This window comes from Rutidosis leptorrhynchoides, chromosome 5 (assembly GCF_046630445.1).
Source record: "Rutidosis leptorrhynchoides isolate AG116_Rl617_1_P2 chromosome 5, CSIRO_AGI_Rlap_v1, whole genome shotgun sequence".
Taxonomy (NCBI): Eukaryota; Viridiplantae; Streptophyta; class Magnoliopsida; order Asterales; family Asteraceae; genus Rutidosis; species Rutidosis leptorrhynchoides.
In genome coordinates this window covers 451,778,939-451,793,191 of record NC_092337.1, presented here as the reverse complement: position 1 = coordinate 451,793,191, position 14,253 = coordinate 451,778,939, and positions in this window count along the sequence as shown.

Below are 14,253 nucleotides of genomic sequence, written 5' to 3'. Positions count from 1 at the left end.
CTCAAAACCTTCTGGCTGCTCCATGTAAATTTCTTCATGTAAATCTCCATGAAGAAAAGCTGTCTTTACATCCATCTGTTCAAGCTCCAAGTTCATACTTGCGACCAATCCAAGTATTATTCTAATTGAAGTCATCTTGACTACCGGTGAAAATATCTCATCAAAATCAATCCCTTTCTTCTGTTGGAATCCTTTGACTACAAGTCGTGCTTTGTATTTCACCACTTTTCCACTGCCATCCTTTTTCAGCTTGTACACCCATTTATTTTTCAGTGCCTTTTTTTCGCGTGGAAGTTCTACAATCTCATAAGTTTGATTTTTCTGCAGAGAATCCATCTCATCCTGCATTGCGAGCAACCATTTTTCTTTATCCTTATGAGTTACTGCTTCATGAAAACTCTCCGGTTCTCCATCTTCAGTAAGTAGAAGGTACTCGGATTCTGGATATCTACTCGATGGTATCCGACCTCGTTCAGATCTACGAACTTCTGTAACATTCTGAGGAGATCCACCATCATCTTGACCTTGTGATGGTGTTGGAACGTCTGGCAGATGGGGTTGTGGCTCCCCCTGCTCAGCACCGTCATTTTCCTCATTATCTTCTACTTCTGGCATTTCTTCTTGCACTGAAAATTCATTTCTCATGAATGATTCCGTTGTTGCCTCTGGCACCTGAGCAGCAACATTTGACTTCTGAGATATTGTGGGCTTTTCAATATCTTCTATTGTCTGGCTTTCATGGAACACCACGTCTCTACTTCTGATCACCTTTTTCTCCTTTGGATCCCATAATCTGTATCCAAATTCTTCATCTCCATAGCCTATGAATATGCATGGAGTGGTCCTTGCATCCAGCTTCTGCCTGAGCTCCTTGGATACATGTGCGTACGCCAAACATCCAAATACTCTTAAGTGAGAGTATGATGGATCCTTTCCAGACCAAAGTTTCTCTGGAACTTCAAAATTCAGTGGTACTGATGGAGATCGGTTGATCAAATAACAAGCGGCTCTGACTGCTTCTCCCCAGAATGGCTTTGGTAGATTAGCCATACTGAGCATGCTCCGAACACGTTCCATGATTGTTCGGTTCATTCTTTCTGCTATACCATTATGTTGAGGGGTACGTGGGACCGTCTTCTCATGTCGGATGCCATATGATCTGCAATAGGCATCGAACTGCCTGGAAGAGTATTCACCGCCGTTGTCGGATCGAAGACACTTTAACTTCTTTCCTGTCTCACGTTCTACCATGACATGGAACTGTTTGAAGTAATCGAACACCTGGTCCTTCGTCCGCAAGAAATATACCCACACCTTTCGAGAAGCATCATCGATAAACGTTAGAAAGTATCGGTTGCCGCCAATTGATTCAACCTCTAAGGGACCGCAAACATCAGAGTGTACCAGACTGAGTAACTCTGATCTTCTCGTTGAAGAGGAATTAAACGAGACTCTATGTTGCTTACCAAACAGACAATGATTGCAAGGATCTAGTGCAGCGTCCTTGTCTACATTGATAAGCTCCTTCTTTATTAGGGTAGACAACCCTTTCTCACTCATGTGACCGAGTCTCTGGTGCCATAAATTTTGTGAAGCCTCCTTTTCTGCAACATTAATGCTGTCTGTGCAGATCTTCACATGAGTCTTGTACAGTGTGCCACAAATGTGTCCTCGAGCGACTATCATAGCGCCTCTTGACAATTTCCATGTGCCTCTACTGAAATGACTATCATAGCCCTGTTTATCGAGAGCTACTCCAGAAAATAAATTCAGCCGAAGATCTGGCACATGGCGGACATCCTTCAGAGTGATTGTGCTCCCGGAACTTGTCTTTATCCTGACATCTCCAATTCCGACAATCTCAGCGGAACTGGAATTTCCCATCTTCACAGCTCCAAAGTCACCAGCTTTATATGTTGTGAAGTATTCTTTGTATGGAGTCACGTGGTAGGAAGCTGCAGTATCTACCACCCATTCCGCTTCTTCTCGTGAGACGTGAAGGCATGTCTCATCATGGGTTGAACAATAAGCTACATCACCAGAGATAGTCACTAATGTTTCTCCACCCTTATTCTTCGGCTGTGAACTACTTTGACCTTGTTCCTCTTTCAATCTATAGCAGTTCTTCTTCATATGTCCCTCTAATCCACAATGATGGCATTTATATGTTGGTTTTCTGCCATCAGCTGACCTGCCCCTGCTCTTGCTTCTGCCTCTCCATTTATTTTTGCTACTCATTCGCTGTCTCCCCCGATTCTCTGTGACAAAGGCATGGGTCTGATCTGTGCCCGTGTCTTTTCTCCTTGCCTCTTCACTGAATAGGGCATCCTTGACCATTGACACGGTAAGTTTGCCATTCGGGGCTGAGTTGCTGAGTGTTACTACCAGCGTTTCCCAACTATCGGGAAGGGAACTAAGTAGCAGTAGCGCCTGAACTTCATCGCCAAGTGGCATCTCTACAGACGATAACTGGTTGACCAAGTTCTGAAACTCACTGGTATGCTCGGCAACTGAAGTTCCACTTTTGAGCTTCATGTTGACTAAACGCCTCATCAGCAGGGCTTTATTCCGAGCAGTCTTGGCCTGGTACATGTCCTCCAACTTTTTTCAGAGGACATATGCGTCTGTCTCTTGTGCAACATGGTGGAAGACACTATGATCAATCCATTGACGGATCTGACCAATAGTTTTTCGGTTTGATTTCTTCCACTCTTTCTCTTTGGTAGAATCAGGGTTTATACCCTTCAATTCAATAGGATCGAACAAATCCTTACAGCTGAGGAGATCTTCCATCCGAGGTTTCCACAGCGTGTAGTTTGTTGCTGTGAGCATAATCATAGCTCCGGAAGATGATGTTGACTCTTCTGTGGACATTATCACCTTACAAATAATTTTTCAACACAAACGGGGTTGAATTGTAGAAAACAGAGATCACCGTTACTTCCGGAACGGTTGAAAATGGTGGAATAGACACTTCGCGGCTTAAATTCCACTTACGAGGCAAAATTATAATTTTTATAAACTTCAGGGACCAAGAATGAAATTCTGAAAATTTCAGGGACCAAATTGTAAAATTTCAGAATTGCTACAGTACCGCTACAGTACTGCTACAGTACTGCTACAGTGACTTGCTACAATGCCGCCAGCTGCTACAGTGAATTGCTACAGTGATCGTCTTCTCCGGCAAAAATTCCGGCACCGGTCGTCTTCTCCGGCGAGATTCCGGCGAGTTGACCAAACTTTGACCACGTTTTCTGGGCTCGTTATAACTCCGTTTAAGTCGCCGTTTTTTGCGTTGGACTCGGTTCGACGAGACGAATCCAATGGTACACTCAAAATTGAATTTTGAGAAAACTTCCGAAAACCCAAAAACTCAACCAACGTCTCTAACCAAGCTCTGATACCACTTGTTAGGAAGAGGGGATCGCCTGGACGTTGGGAGATATAAATTTGAGAGAAAAACAACTCTATTACTCACAAGAATAGATTTACAGAGTATTAAAAAATCTTACAAAAAAAACTCTCAAAACTCACACACACTCTCTAGGTTGTGATTACACTTCTCTGAGTGATTTAGGATGATTTACAACTGAGGTTTGCACCTCTATTTATAGTAAAATTTCTATGGCGGTGGAATGGTGTGAACGGAGATGGTGGGCGGCCGTCATCGTGTTCATCTTTGCTTCTTCTACATGGTGTTCAAAGAAGGCTACTTTGAACATCTAGAAGGTGAGCTTCTAGATTGTAGGCTGGAAACTTTCAGAACGCACCACTGGAAGCGTACGTTTCGGTGATGGATCAAAGGTTCAAGTTGCTGGTAAGGGCTCAATCCTATTTTATTGCAAAAATGGTGATCAATTAATTGTGCCTCATTTTTATTATATCCCTGTGTTGAAAAACAATATAATAAGCCTTGGACAATTAACTGAGATGGGTTATAAAGTTGAAATGTTACATGAGTTTTTAAACGTTCGTGATGATACTGATCGTTTGGTATTGAAGGTCCAGAGGTCTAATAACAGATTATATAAAGTTGCATTAAACATTTCACAACCCGTTTGTTTGTTGGCGAACATAGAACATGATGCTTGGATATGACACGCAAGGCTGGGCCATGTCAACTTTCGTGTCATTGAATCAATGGTAAAAAATAATATGGTGCGGGGTTTACCTAAAGTGAAGCATCCGTTGCAAGTGTGTGAAGGATGCATGGTTGGAAAACAAGCTCGACAGCCCTTTCCAAAAGAAGTAAAGTGGCAGGCTAGTCGCCCACTCGAACAGGTGTATGCAGATTTGTGTGGTCCTATTACACCACAAACGGTTGGAGGCAACCAATATTTCCTATTGATTGTTGATGATTGCAGTCGGTTTATGTGGGTTTATATGTTAAAGTCAAAAGACGAGGCTTTTGACAAGTTTGTATCGTTTAAGAAACAAGTTGAAACTGAAACTGGTTTGAAAATGATGACATTACGAACTGACCGAGGAGGTGAATTCACCTCCAAGTTATTTTCTAAATTTTGTGAACAGGAAGGAATAAGGAGGCAGCTGACCGCAACCCTATTCTCCTAAACAAAACGGTATAGTAAAGAGGAGAAATCGTACTATACTTGAAGCAACGAGGTCGATGTTGAAAACTATGGAGGTGCCTGGTTATATGTGGGGAGAAGGGGTGCGACATGTCGTCTATCTTTTGAATAGACTTCCTACAAAAGTCGTAAAGGGAATGACTCCTTACGAGAAGCTAAAGGGAAATAAACCACCTCTTGAACATGTCAAGGTGTTTGGTTGTGTTGGGCACGTGAAGAAACCAGAAAACCAAACCACAAAACTCAGTGATCGCAGCTCTTCTATGGTTTATTTGGGTGTGGAACCAGGAAGTAAAGCTCACAAGATGTATAACCCACGAGAGAAAAAGGTTGTGGTAGCCAGAAATGTCATATTTGATGAAACAAAGAAGTGGGAATGGAAAAAAGTTGAAGATTCTATTGAAGCTAGTGGTGAAGGTGTAACCAATGGTATTTTTGCTTATGATTGTGCAGGTACAGTAGGTGAAAGTCAAAGTAACAATTATTTTTGATTCACTTGGAGTTACTCCAAGTCAAAGTCAAGATGGAGATCAGAATGTTTCTCAAGAATTGATGTCTGACTAACCTATTATAACACCCCGCCAAATTTTCATCTGACAGCGTGTTAATCATAGGTCCCACATGTAACGGTTACGCCCTCTATATGAGACGTTTCAAAGCAATCGCATTTAATTTTATTTAAAAGTTGACTTTCAAAACATAAGTCAATAAACCAAAATAAGTAATACTATTGTGATCGTAACCACAAGCCAACAGTATTAAACAAATGTAAAAGTTTTAAATGTGAAAGTAAATAAATGTCTTTATTAAAGCATGCTGACTCCACGGCCAGACCAAAGCATCAAACACACATCGGAAGTTATACCTTTTAAGGACCTGAGAATAAAACACGCAAAAAAGGTCAACAATAATGTTGGTGAATCTACAGGTTTAAATAATGTAACAGTATCTGAAAAATAGTATTCAGAAAAATAGTTTAAGTTCATTGACCACGAGATTTCAATAAGTACAACCCAATGTTGCAAAACGTTACATAATCCATGAGCACCTGAATACTAGCATAAAGACCTCCTTTACCCCATAAAAATGTATACACTTGTTCGATTGTACTTAATGTTCAAAGTAAATGTACCACAATTAATGTAGGGTGAGGTTCGTCTAACCTAACGGATCCGTCCATCTAAATTGTTCTTACCCGAAGGTAATAAAAGTATTCAAGCTAGGGGCTTTGTGAACAACCCTCAATATGTATAATAAGTACTCGTGTCAACATAAAAGCATTTGAAAATGTAAGTATAACAGCATGTATTCTAATCCCTGAAAATATGTAAAAATGTGGGACTGTAGACTCACCTTTGAAAAGCTTGGATTGAATGTAAGCAAGTAACTTGTACGGTTTATTTCCGAGTAGTGCAACCTAAGTATACGTATTTAGGTTTGTCAATATTTATGTCTTATACAATAGTGTTTTCATAGAGTAAGTTGTCCTATTGCTCGACTTGACGCGTTTCAAAGTAAAAATCAACACATAGTCAACTAGTTCATGCAAGCCAACCAAAGTCAACCAAAGTCAAACCAAAAGTCAAACTTGGTCAAGGTGGTCAACTAAAGTCAATATCAGTAGGTTCATGTCAAATGTTGGTCAACATGTCAATCCTAAGTCAAACAACACGTTTCAGTTCATAAATGGTCAAGTACGCGATCACAGTTTATCGTCTAGCATAAAGTTCATGTACAAGTCGCAAACAATGCACAATATTTCATAGCACATAATTCATGGTAACATGGAAAACTCCAGATCTCAATTAGACATATAAACGTTTCCAAAAAAGATTAACAAGGGTCTCATACGATGTCTACAAGTCGGGTTTCAGAATGGGTGCAGTTATGGTTCACCAAATCAGTTTCTGACTGCGCACCAATCTCGTAATGGCTATAACCGGAGCTAGGGACATGAAAATCAATCTAGGTTAGTGGAAATGGTTCAAGGACAAGTCAAATTACCACATAACCAAAAATGAGACATTTTTGTTTAGCCAATTGGTCCAGTTTATTCAAGGAAGTTGGACATTCTGTTTCAGCTCAATTTAGCAGTCACCAAATATACGGTCTTAGTGTGCACAATGTATCAAGTTTCAAGGTGTGCAATAAACTAGACTTTTATCACATGACATACAAAGATTCAATATTCAGAATATCAAGTTCTCAAAGCATGCACAAGTCAACTTATAAGGCTAAAGGTGCATACGTAGCAGATTTGGACAGAATTCAAGTCACCGTGTTCGCACGCACATTACGCAAGCTATACTAATCTATACAATACAAGGCCTAGATGAAAAGTTATCTACAACATGTGAATTTTCTATAAATTCAAAGACTTGATTCATTATCTCATTTAAAATAGTCTTTAACATTTATTTTAAGTTACTTAGCAAATCAGTTTTGTCATGTACGTTCGATTAAGCATACCGGGAGCATTACAAATTCAAATAGCATGATATCCTAGTTTAACTTGAGTGTTTTTAAGTCCTATACTCAATTATGATCAGTATGTAAGTCCATTCCATGTCCATTTTTCCGGAATTCGTTTTATTCACAGATTCATCACTAAAACTTCATTTAATCATATCTTATGCATACGGTAACGAAAATACGCTAATTCAAAGCCTAAAATTATTAATTTTTCGAGAGGATTCCAAATATACAATAATATTTAACATTCAAGAAAGCCAAGTTTCCGTAATCATGAAAAACAAATTCGGGATTAAACTTAATCGCATCAATCGGACAAATTAACGCTAGTAATCAACAACAACGCATATGGACTTGAGCAATTGACAACTTACACTATCAAATATCAATAAAATCAGATTTTAAAAGTTAGGGTTTATGCAAATATACGTTTGATCAACAAAATAGTTACACCAACGCGTTGAGGATGATGTGAATTGCACTTTTCGTGTTCAAGGTTTAAGCTAAAAATCAAAATTTGATGTAGTTGTGATGGTGGTGATGGGCGACGGTTGGGAGAGGCCAGGAGGAAAGAAAAAGTCGACTGGAAAGAATATGGGGAATTAGGTTGTAGTGTTTAGGTTAACTAGCTATTTATATTTAGGCCTTAATTCTAATCACTAGTTAACAATTAAGCCTAACAAAAAAAATAAAAGGGGAGGGGAGTGGGCCAATCGGCCGAATGGGGTTCGCAAGGGTGTCCCGGGCTCATGTTTTGCAAAAGCGTGTATTCGTGGTCCGTTTCAAGTGCCGTTTGGACGTACCGAAGGCCCGGAATGCTAAATCGATCGTTAAAACGCAACCAAACGTTTAATTTATTAAAAATACCAATAAAGTAAATATTTTAAAAAGTTAATAATTATAAAAATAATTATTAAAATAAACCCGAGCGTTTCGTTACTCGAAAAGTAGTTTTTGCAGTTATTCAAACCGTTGCGTTTTTATCGTATTTCATTATCCGAAATATATTTATTAATTAATATTAATTCATGTAACCTTCCAAGGATCAAGTATGCATTTAATACACTTAAACACATAAAAAGTCAAATAATCACCGTTAAAACGATTAACAGACAGTTAACGAAAGTGACGGATAAATACATAAATACATTCCAATAGAAGGGCTAATTACCTAGCAGATACGGAGTATCTCTTAATTGTATGTAACCTAAATTAATTAGATTATGAGGTTATTTAGGGATTTGTTAGTGGGGTTAGTTTATGTTAGTGGGCTGGTTAATTATGGATGAGTTGTAATGCCAAGTTGGAGGTCCATGTCAGCATGTAAATTATTGTTTGTAAGATTTATGTAAATGTAGAATTTCTCATTATTTTACACTGGCCTATAAATAAATCACAAACTTTAACCACCTAATTCCCATAAAGGTTTGCGATAGCTTTCGTTAACATACAAGCAAAACACTATTAATAAGATAACAATCAAGAGTTAGGAAGTGGAAGTGCAGTACGTAAAAATTATAAACTTTCAGGTACGGATCTCCAATCACTACTACAAATATGAACAAAGAAACCCCCATAAAGAACCTCTTTCTATAGTAGTAACAAAATTAGGTTTCAAAACATAAAAGGAACCGGTTTGTATCGTTTAATATCGAAACCGGTTTCAATAGTTGAGTTAAGAAACCTCTTTAAAAAAAAAAAAAGTTCTACAACTTTGGAACCTCTTTTTAAATAAAAGGAGGTTTCTTTTCTAAAACTTAAGAAACCTTTTTTGTTATAAAAACCGGTTTCAATGTTTTAGAACCTCTTTTACATAAAAAAACCGGTTTCTTTTTTAAAACTTAAGGAACCTTTTTCGTTAAAAAACCGGTTCCGGAGTTTTGGAACCTCTTTTCGATAAAAAAACCGGTTTCATATTACAAATGTGGAACGACTAACGGCTACTTTTTGAACAAATGGTTGGCAGTGAGCTGATACTCTATCATTTACTCCAAACTTCATCTTCACTCATCATCTCTTCATTTACTCCAAACTTCAACTTCATTTATCTAAATTTTTACTTTATTTTCTCTATCATTTACTCCATTCAAACAATTTAGAAAACACAAATTTATACTCACCAACCAAATTTATACTCACCAACCAAATTTCACACACATTTATTCTTTTATACATATCAAAATCACATAGTTATATATGGATTTTCCAACACATTTGTTTAAGGTATGTATGTCTTTCATTTGCATTTATGTATGTGATTCTATTATTGCAAAATAAAAGCATATATTTGAAAAAAAAAAATGATTTTCTTGTTAATTTACTATTTTTATTGAATGTTTATTAGTGTTTTTAGTGTACATTCATATGACTAACATATAGGCAAATTAGCGTTGCAATATTTTCTATGATATGATGTACTTTGTTTGTTTTTAAGCATATATATGAAAGTGTTTATAGTTAACTTTTATTTGTTTATTTTGTTTGTATATAGGTATTTGAAGATTTGTTTCTTATCACTCAATGAAAACTCTAAAGTTTTAGTTACTTGAAATCGTAGACCTACATAAGGTATGTATATCTCTAAAATATCATGTAATTTAGAGCAACTAAAATATGATTTAATTTTAGCATTAAGATCGTATATATTAGAATTATATTCAATTCAAATGCCTAAGGTTAATTTTAGCATTAAGATCGTACATATTAGAATTATATTCAAGTCAAATGCCTAAGGTTAAGTTGCCACTTACAACTATATCACAGTGTAGCTATTTATATGTTTGTAGATGGATCGTAATAAATGGATGTATGAGATACCTCGTCATAGTCACGAGTATCTTACAGAATTGTTTGAATTTATGAAAGTTGCTGACGCGGATCGAGTGAAGAAACAAAAAAAAAGTATCGTGTCCGTGTAAAAAATGTCAAAATTTCAAGACTTATGAGGATCTTCGTATAATTAGCCAACATCTAATTGTAAACGGGTTTGTGGATGAGTATATTTGTTGGTCATGGCACGGTGAACTACTAGTGGATAACCACAATGTTAGATATGAAGGTAATGTTGATGGTACAAATGGAAATACGGATTCACATGATGATGGTTATCGTGATAATTTAGAAGATATGTTAAATGATTTGGAGCATAATATACACGAAAATGATTTTGATAAACTTCAACAAAGTTTTACTAATTCAGAAAAACCATTATATGCTAGATGTACGAAGTTTACCAAATTATCAGCTGTCTTGAGACCGGTTAATTTAAAAGCAAACAACAATTGGAGTGATAAAAATTTCACAAGCCTTTTGGAGTTGTTACATGACATGCTACCTGAAGATAACGAATTGCCTGTCTCATATTATCAAGCCAAAAAATTCATGTGCCCGATGAGATTAGAAGTCCAAAGAATACACGCATGTCCAAATGATTGTATATTATATAGAAATGAGTATAAAGACTTACATGAGTGTTTCGTATGTGGCATGTCAAGGTATAAGCAAAAAAAAAACAAACAGAGTATAATGATGTGACCAAGAATGGCCCCCCGGCTAAACTGTTGTGGTATTTTCCCATCATACCGAGACCGAAACGATTATTTGGAAGCCCTAAAGATGCAAAATTATTACGTTGGCATGCAGAAGAGCGTAAGAAAGATGGAAAACTAAGACACGTGGCCGATTCTTCTGAGTGGAGGAATATTGACAATGTATATACAGAATTTGGACATGAGGTTAGAAATTTACGTATTGGACTTAGTTCAGACATAATTAATCCTTTCAGAAACATGAGTAGTCGACACAGTACTTGGTCGGTTCTGAAGGTATTTCGTATGCCCGAGAGACATATTAAATTAATGTGGCTAATATGTTATGATCCAAGTCGGGTCATACCCAATAACAAGCTTACGAACACTTTATATGTATTTAATCTTAACGATTGGATCGTTAAACAAATACGCGACACTTGAACTTTAGAAAATCGGTTTTCTAAAATATCATCACTTGAGATAAATTATTTGGATAATTTATGTATATTAAGGATTTACTTATTTATAGGTTTAAATAATTATGTTGTGTTATATTTTATAAAATGGTTTATAAAATGAAAGTAACTTAATAAATAACATGGGTTTTATTACTTGTATATAAATAACAAGTTTTATAAAAATTAAATGCCTTATAAAACCCTTGTTGGTGGACGTTTTTGGAGACCCAAGACACAACACCCATGCTCTATTTTGTTGCTTTTAATACTACACATTCCTTAAGACATGCAAGCATCTCTTTTGCTAAAGGTTAGGACTTAAGTAAGAGAGTTTTGTGACTTCAAAAATACTGCATTTTGCTCTCCCCATTTGCTGTGTTCTGGCCTTGAATTAGCAAAGGAAAGAAGGCAGTTTTTGCTTGCAAATTTAGCTAATTCAAGTGTCTAAAATCCTAACTAATTAAAGGTGGTGTTGGTGCACAAAAGGCTTGGGGTATTACACACTTGAGGCTTCAAATTAGAGGTGTTTTTCCATCATCTTCATCATCATATTCTGCTGTCCCAATTCAGCCCACTACTCATCATTGAGGAGGTATAATCTTCTTCTTTTACTTGTTTTATATGTAAGCATAATTTCATGACTTGATATTAATACGGGATTTAACAAAATGGCTTAACAAATATACTTGTTCTATTAATGCTTCCGCTTGCTTTAACTATCTTAAAATTGGTTTTATGATTGTGTAAACTACATGAACATGTTGCTTGTTAAAAATGTTAAATTCCATCAATGGTATCTAGAGCCGAAGTCTATGGATTATGCTTCTTATATGGTCTTTAAACCCACTATATTTGCATTCCAAGTACATGCATGAAAATGGAATACAAAATTGTCGGGTTTGGGTGGGTATGTATTTTGGCCGAATTATAGGAGTCCCAAAAGTGGGTTTTGGGCTCTTCTATTTGGTTCATATTTGGTTGTATGATGATGTTCACAATCTAAGCATTGGCCTTGTGTTTGGTTGTATGTTTGATGATTATTTATTATTCATTTCGTATGTAATATTAATTCATTCATTTGGTTTGTAATATTTATTCATTTGGTTATGTAATTTATTTTATATTTGGTATGTAAAATAGATTAGGTTGTATTTTCATTTTCTAGAGAAAAATGTATTAGGATATATTTTTTGTAAAGAGTATGAAGATGCAAAAGATGGAGCAAAAGAAGAACACATGCATTTGGATGCAAGATTTAGTGGGAGATGTTAAATCTCCTACTTTGTGTTATGACCCATTAACCGGTGACATTTGTTTTCGGCTAAACAAATGTCCATCAAAAGGCTAGATTGTGAACATAATATTTTTGCATGTGTGGTTGTTTTGTTGTTTGATTATAGATTGTATGTTTGGTTGCTACAAATTAATCACACAAGTTAACAACAAACAAACTAAAAAGTTAATTGGTTAAATTAGACGTTATTAACAACATGCAAAATGACAATTTAAATGGTTAAATTGAAATGGCAAAAGGACATTAATAAATGGTTGTTAAGAACACCTAATAATTGGTTATTAAAACACATATAAAATGGTTTATATCAAATCAAGTAATTGGATTAATTACAAGACATGAAAATGGATTTTCATATAAACCATACACTAAATGCATGTTGGTGTATGGTATAAAAGTTTTCTCAAACTAGAATTAACGAAAACTCAAAATCCCTTATTAACGAGGCAAACAAGTTAAACGCCATCCTTTTGTGTGTCACTTAGGCATATTAGGGAACTCATGATGGGATAAAGGTCACCTAACCGTTATGAGCAAACTAATATAATTAAGGTGAATTTCGCATGCTTGTGGGAGAAAGGTCACCTAACCACTTGTATGTTAAATTTACACGTTTACATAAGTAGGACGACTTGATTTGGGAATCATGAACTTAGGGTCACCGAAGCATGAGGAACAAATAGGCGTTGATGGGATAAATATGCCATGCAAAAGGATTGCATGATCCCATAACTTAGAAGTTGTAAAAGGATTACAATTGTCATACAATGACTACCTAGCTAAATCAAATGACGGGATAAAGGTCACCTAACCGAAATTTGGTTTACCGTTGGATTCTAAAAATTTAATAAATATCAATTGAATTTAAGAGTATTGATTGTTAAATTAAAATTGATACTTAAACAACTTTGTTAAATTTTGTAGATGGCCGCCAATAACAACAACATTCCAAACGCACCAATCAACTTTAACAACCTATCGTTGAGGTCAATCCTCGAAAAGGAAAAACTCGACCATACGAACTTCATGGATTGGTTTCACAATCTAAGAATCGTCCTCAAACTAGAGGATAGGGCGTATGTGTTGGAAGACCCCATTCCCGATCAACCGGACGAGGATGATACGGAAGGCATGATTTATTGGGAGAAATATTGTACCGATTCAGTGCAAGTTTCTTGCCTCATGCTTGGGACTATGATACCAGAACTCCAAAAGGATTTCGAGCATCATAGTGCATATGACATGATCACACAATTGAAGGAGATGTTCCTTCAACAAGCTCGTGTCGAGCGCTTCGAAACGGTTCGAGCGCTTCATGCATGTTGGATGGACGACTCCCAATCTGTTTCATCTTATGTCCTTAAGATGAAAAGCCTAATTGATCGAGCGAACCGTCTAAACTACAACGTGTCTAATGAATTAGCCACGGACCTTATCCTTAATTCTTTGTCAAAGAGGTTTGACACATTTGTAATGAATTACAACATGAATGGATGGGATAAGAGCATTGGCGAATTACATGCCATGCTTAAGACGGCCAAAGCGAGCATAGGTAAAAGGGCTTCACCCATGTTTATGATCAATGAAGGCGGGTCCAAAAACAATAACACTTCTAAGCCGAATGCGGCTAAGAGGAAAGGACCCGCCTACCAAGGCAAGGGCAAGGGAAAGGGGAAGATGGTTACCCCAACCAACAATAACAAGAAGCAAAAGGTTGCTGGTAAGGCAAACCTCAAGGAAGATCCGTGCTTTGGTTGCGGTGAAATGGGTCACTGGAAATGCAACTGTCCGATCTACCTCAAGGAGCTGAAAGAAAAGAGGGATGCAGGGCAAACCTCAGGTAATGTATATATGGTATATATGGTATACATTGAGCTTAGTATTACTTCTTCTAATACATGGGTATTAGA